Raw genomic sequence first — 6,770 nt, 5'->3', positions numbered from 1 at the left:
TATTTATATCACACATTGGCTCTGTAATTGATTGGACTATATAGAAAAACACGTGGCAGGAACTATTTGGTGCTCAAGAACTCTTGGTTATCAACATTCCCACCTTCATTCTGTTCCTTGAGGCAAGCCATGTAAAATTTCCATAGAAGAATCTCTTTCTGATTTTATTTATCTCCCTGTTTGTGAATGGGAAAGAATATTTTGGTTACTCAGGTACCACCTTGCTAAGGCATATTAAAATATATGAGAATGGAAACTAATTTTTATTTTTGTCTAATAAGTGACTGTACTTAAGGCTATTACATTCAGAGTACATGGTGAAGCGGAACATCACTATACAGGATATAAACAGAACCGGGGTTGTTATCATTCTGAAGAGACACTGTCCCTCTTTCACATGTGAAGAATACATGTGATGAACATAATGGGTAGGTATTATTACAGAATGACTCATCTTGAACAAACAGAGCCCAATTTCCTATGAATTTTGCAGTTGAAATATACACATGACTTCCAGAAAATTAAACATGGGTATGAACTATTCATCACATTTACACATGCTCATGACAAATTCGTTCTGTGTCATTAGCTCCTGCCATTATTCCTGGTACTTTTGATTGAAAAAGCCAATGTAAAATGAAATCCCAAGGCTGCAAATACCTAGGGTTCCTGATTAAATGTTGTGCAATAACAGACTGATATTAACAATAAATATTTTTCTGCTGTGTCAAGTTGATAAGATGTCAGAAGTTGTCACTCCAACATGGCTTCATGACACCACCTTACAAATAAACATAAAGAATGGCATGTTATATAACTGAATTAGATCATTTAATCTTCTGTTTGCTACATCAATTCAACAGACTGTTTCTCACACTATTTGATCAGAAGATGAAGTTAATTTCAGTTGGGCATTGCTAACCATGCATTTATATTTTCTGAGTTTCACATCTCATTTAGAGATTAAACAGATCTGTAATACAAACAAGCTATGTAACTGGAAACTTTAGTGGAGAGGCCCATTCTTGATTCTTGGTGTATAACATTTTATATGATTTAAAGTACACTGTCTTGTTTTTTTTGTTTGTTTGTTTGTTTGTTTTTTTGGTTTTGGTTTTGGTTTTTTTGGTTTTTTCAAGACAGGGTTTCTCTGTATAACCCTGACTGTCCCGGAACCCACTTTGTAGACCAGGCTGACCTCAAACTCAGAAATCCGCCTGCCTCTGCCTCCCAAGTGCTGGGATTAAAGGCATGCACCATCACCGCCTGGCTTTATATGATTTAAACCACACCAATGTCAAGATAGGTGTATTATGCAAGCTAGATCAGTATCAGAATATACATATGACCTAAGCCATACCAATCATAACGAATGTAAGTTTTTAATGAGAAGGTTGAATATATTCATTTCAAGAGGTTGTAAACCATTAAGCTAATGTCATAAAGAAAAAAGAACTAAAGATTTACTCTAAGTACAAGGACAGAAGATAAAATATTGACTGGGGTTATCCATATGAAAATTCAGTAATACCTTAATCACAAAAATTATGGTTTTTAACTCTCCATGAGCCTATTAGAGCTGGTAACAGATGATGAATGATTAGCCAGATAATTACTCTTAATGGATATGCATGTAAACATTCTCTGTTGTAAACTTCTTATTTGATTTCTGATTTTATGTGTAAACTTGTGGTGAATGTTTTACCGTATGAGCATATATTCCTCTGTGGACTAACTAAGAAACAAATAATAAAAATGAAAGCAATGTTAATAGTAGTAATTGTTCAATATTCTGTGATAGATCGTTTTCATTGCCTCTGAGTTCCACAGCTACTAAGTAGGATAAATATCCTTATTTCACAAAACTGTGATGATGTAAATATGAATCATTACAAAATACAAGGCATCTCAGCATTATAGGACTAATATGATATCATGAGAAGGGAAAGTATTATCATCTTCATGCCTGCTAATGAAACATTAGGTAAAATTTAACATTACTGAGTAAACAATTCTAAAGTAGAATGAAGAGTTTCTTTTATATTGTAATATAGAAGTCTCTTAACAAGTTGCTCCAATCCACATAGTGATTTAAGAAACAATACCATGACATTTTGATAAGCTCTCATAACTGCACCCTTCAGGAAAGAAAATAATACCAGGACTAAGAAGGTGGATAAGGTCTTCCTGCACAAGCTAGCCAGCACCTCTATTATCCCAGAGATCTCATACTGCAGAGATAGAGATCCTGAGTTGAAAATGGTTAGCTAGACTACATGTTTCTGGGAGCTCTGGATTCAGTAAGATCATGGCTCAGTAAATGAAGTAGAAGATGTCTTATATAAGTACTCACCATGAATCCCTGAACTCACACACACACACACACACACACACCCACACACACTCAAACATACACGGTATGCAGAAAACCGAAAACACTATGATGCCAAAACATCTCATGGCTTTTTTCCCATAGTCAACTGGTGAGATCTGATATGCAACCAGAAATTGCAAATGGCATTTATTTCCTGTTTCTCCTATTATAGTTCACATTTATTCTAAGTCTAAACTCAAATGTTGAAATAAAAAGTAATATTTATTTTTTGAGGTGATAGAAAATACTAATATGATCAAATGAAACAGGGAAAAGGGATTATTTTGTCTATCAAACACCTTTTACATGTACTTTTATTTAGATTTTAAATTGAAATAATAAAAATTTTACCATAATCAAATTGTTTTTTATTGGATATTTTATTTATTTACATTTCAAATGTTATCCTCTTTCCAGATCCTCCCTTCCATAAGCCTATCCCATTCCCTGTTCTCCTCCTTCTATGAGGGTGTACCCCTACCCAAACACCAACTCTCAACTCCCTGCCCTCAAATTCACCTACACTGGGGAATCCAGACTTCACAGAACCAAGGGCTTCTCCTCCCATTGATGCCCAACAAGGCCATCCTCTGCTACATGTACAGCTGAAGCCATGGGTCACTTCATGTGTATTCCTTGGTTGTTGGTTTAGACCCTTCTGAGCTCTGATTGGTTGATAATGTTGTTCTACCTATGGTGTTGCAAGCCACGTCAACTCCTTCAGTCCTTTCTCTAACTCCTCTACTGGGGACCCCTTGATCAGGGCAATGGTTGGCTGTGAGCACCCACCTCTGTATATGTCAGGCTCTGGCAGAGCCTCTCAGGAGAGAGCTATATCAGGCTTCTGTCTGCATGCATTTCTTGACATGCACAATATTTTCCACATTTGGTGACTGTATATGGGATGGATCCCCATGTGGGGCAGTCTTTGGATGGCCTTTCCTTCAGTCCCTGTTCTATATTTTGTCTCCATATTTGTTCCTGTGAGTATTATGTTCCCCCTTCTAAGAAGTACCGAAGGACCCACAATTTGGTCTTCCTTCTTGAACTTCATGTGGTCTATGAATTGTATCTTGGGTATTCTGAAACTTTGGGCTAATATCCACTTATCAATGAGTGCATACATGTGTGTTCTTTTGTGATTGAGTTACCTCACTCACTATGATATTTTCTAGTTGCATCCATATGCCTAAGAATTTCATGAACTCATTGTTTTTTAAAGCTGAGTAGTAAACTATTGTGTAAATGTACCACATTTTCTGTATCCATCCCTGTGTTGAAGGACATTTGGGTTCTTTCCATATTCTGGCTATTGAAAATAGAACTGCTAAGAACATTGTGGATTATGTGTCCTTGTTATATGTTGGGTAATCTTTTGGATATATGCCCAGGAGTGGTATAGCTATATCCTCCCATAGTACTATATCCAATTTTCTGAGGAACCGCCAGACTGATAGCTAGAGCAGTTGTTCCAGCTTGCAATCCCACCAATGGAGAAATGTTCCTCCTTCTCCACATTCTTGCCATCATCTGCTGTCACCTGAGTTTTTGATCTTAGCCATTATGACTGGTATGAGGTAGAATCTCAGAGTTTTTTGTGGTTTTTTGTTTGTTTGTTTTTCATTTTCCTGATGATTACAGATGTGGAACTTTTCTTTAGGTACTTCTTGACCATTAGGGTTTCCTCAGTTGAGAATTCTGTGTTTAGCTCTTTACCCCATTTTTAAATAGTGTTATTTGAATGTCTGGAGTCTATTTGTACATATTGGATATTAGCCCTCTCTTGGATGTAGGAATGGTAAAGATCTTTTCTCGATCTGTTAGTTGCCATTTTGTCCTATTGACAGTGTCCTTCAACCTAGAGAAGCTTTGCAATTTTATGAGGTCCCATTTGTCAGTTCTTGATCTTAGCATAAACCACTGGTGTTCTGTTCAGGAACTTTTTCACTGTGCCCATGTATTGAAGACTCTTACACTTTCTCTTTTATTAGTTTTAGTGTATCTGGTTATATGTGGAGGTCCTTGATCCGCTTGGACTTGAGCTTTTTACAATGAGGTAAGAATGGATCAATTTGCATTCTTTTACATGCTAGCTGCTAGTTGAACCAGCACCATTTCTTGAAAATGCTCTTTTTTCCACTGGATGGTTTTAGCTTCTTTGTCAAAGATCAAGTGACCATAGGTGTGTGGGTTAATTTTAAGGTCTTCAGTTCTATTCCATTGATCTACCTGCCTGTGACTGTAGCAATAGCATGCACTTTTTATCACTATTGCTCTGTTGTACAGCTTGAAGTCAGAGATGGTGATTCTCCCAGAAGTTTGTTCATGGTTGAGAATAGTTTTAGCTATCCTGAATTATTTTTTTTTTTGCTATTTCAAATGAATTTGTAAATTGCTCTTTCTAACTCTATGAAGAATTGAGTTGGTTTTGATGGGGATTGCATTGAATCAGTTGATTGCTTTTGGCAAGATGGCCATTTTTGCTATATTAATCCTGCCAATCCATGAGCATGGGAGATCTTTCCATCTTCTGAGATCTTCTCCAATTTATTTCTTCAGAGTCTTGAAGATCTTGTCATATAGATCTTTCACTTGCTTGATTAGAGTCACACCAAGGTATGTAATATTATTTGAAACTAACGTTGTTTCCCTAATATCTTTCTCAGCCTGTTCATCCTTTGAGTAGACGAAGGCTATTGATTTGTTTGAGTTAATTTTATATCCAGCCACTTTGCTGAAGTTGTTTATCAGATTTAGGATTTCTCTGGTGGAATTTTCAGGGTCACTTAAGTATCCTATCATATCATCTGCAAATAGTGATATTTTGACTTCTTTCTTTATAATTTGTATCCTCTTGATCTCCTTTTGTTGTCTAATTGGTCTGGATAGGATTTTGAGTACTTTATTGAATATATAGGGAGAGAGTGGGCAGCTTTGTCTAGTCCCTGGTTTTAGTGGGATTGCTTCAAGTTTCTCTCCATTTAGTTTGATATTGGCTACTGATTTGCTGTATATTGCTTTTACTATGTTTAGGTATGGGCCATGAATTCCTGATATTTCCAAGACTTTTTACCATGAAGCAGTTTTGAATTTTGCCAAATGCTTTCTCAGCCTTTAATGAGATAATCATGTGAATTTTGAGTTTGAGTTTGTTTATATAGTGATTTACATTGATGGATTTCCATATATTGAACCATCCCTGCATCCCTAGGATGAAGCCTACTTGATCATGACAGATGATCATTTTGATGTGTTCTTGGACTCAGTTTTTGAGAATTTTTGCATCCATATCCATAAGGGAAATTGGTCTGAAGTTTTCTTTCTTTGTTGGGTTTTTGTGTGATTTAGGTTTAAGCATAATTGTGGCTTCTTAGAATGAATTGAGTACTGTTCCTTCTGTTTCTATTTTGTGGAATAGCTTGAAGAGTATTATGTCTTCTTTGAAGGTCTGGTAGAATTCTGCCCTAAACCCATCTGGTTCTAGGCATTTTTTGTTGGGAAACTATTAATTGCTGCTGCTATTTCTTTAGGGGTTATGGGACTGTTTAGATCCTTCATCTGATCCTGATTTAACTTTGATGCCTGGTATCTCCTAGAAAATTGTCCATTTCATCCAGATTTTCCAGTTTTGTAGAGTATAGGCTTTTGTAGTAGAATCTGATGATTTTTTTAGATTTCCTCCATTTCTGTTGTTATATCTCCCTTTTTAGTTCTGATTTTATTAATTTGGATAATGTCTCTGTGTCTTCTGATTAGTCTGGCTAAGGGTTTATCTATCTTGTTGATTTTTTTCAAAGAACCAGCTCCTTGTTTGGTTGATTCTTTGGAGAGTTCTTTTTGTTTCTTCTTGGTTGAATTCAGCCTCAGCCTTGAGTTTCATTATTTCCTGCCATCTACTCCTCTTGGGTGTATTTGCTTCTTTTTGTTCTAGAGCTTTCAGGCTAGTGTAAACTCTCTCTAGTTTCTTTTTCTAGGCACTTAGAGCTAAAAGCAACAAAATGATGGGTCCTACTTCTGTATCCAGTCTATTAGTCTATGTTTTTTTATTGGGGAGTTAGTTCATTATTGTTAAGAGATAATAAGAAAAAAAGGATTGTTTCTTCCTTTCATTTTGTTACTTGAGGTAGAATTACATTTACGTGGCTATCTTCTTTTGGGGTTGTTGGAAGAAGAGTACATCCTTGCTTCTTCTAGGCTGTATTTTCCCCTCTTGTGATGGAGTTTTCCATCTATTATCCTTTGTAGCGCTGGGTTTGTGGAAAGATACTGTGTAAATTTGTTTTTGTCAAGGAATATCTTGGTGTTTCCATCTATGTTAATTCAGAGTTTTGCTGGGTATAGTAGTCTGAGCTGACATTTGTGAGTGGTTACAACTCTACCCCCAACTGAATGATTG

This window comes from Mus caroli, chromosome 11 (genome assembly GCF_900094665.2).
Source record: "Mus caroli chromosome 11, CAROLI_EIJ_v1.1, whole genome shotgun sequence".
Taxonomy (NCBI): Eukaryota; Metazoa; Chordata; class Mammalia; order Rodentia; family Muridae; genus Mus; species Mus caroli.
Note: the sequence above shows the minus strand (reverse complement) of the source record.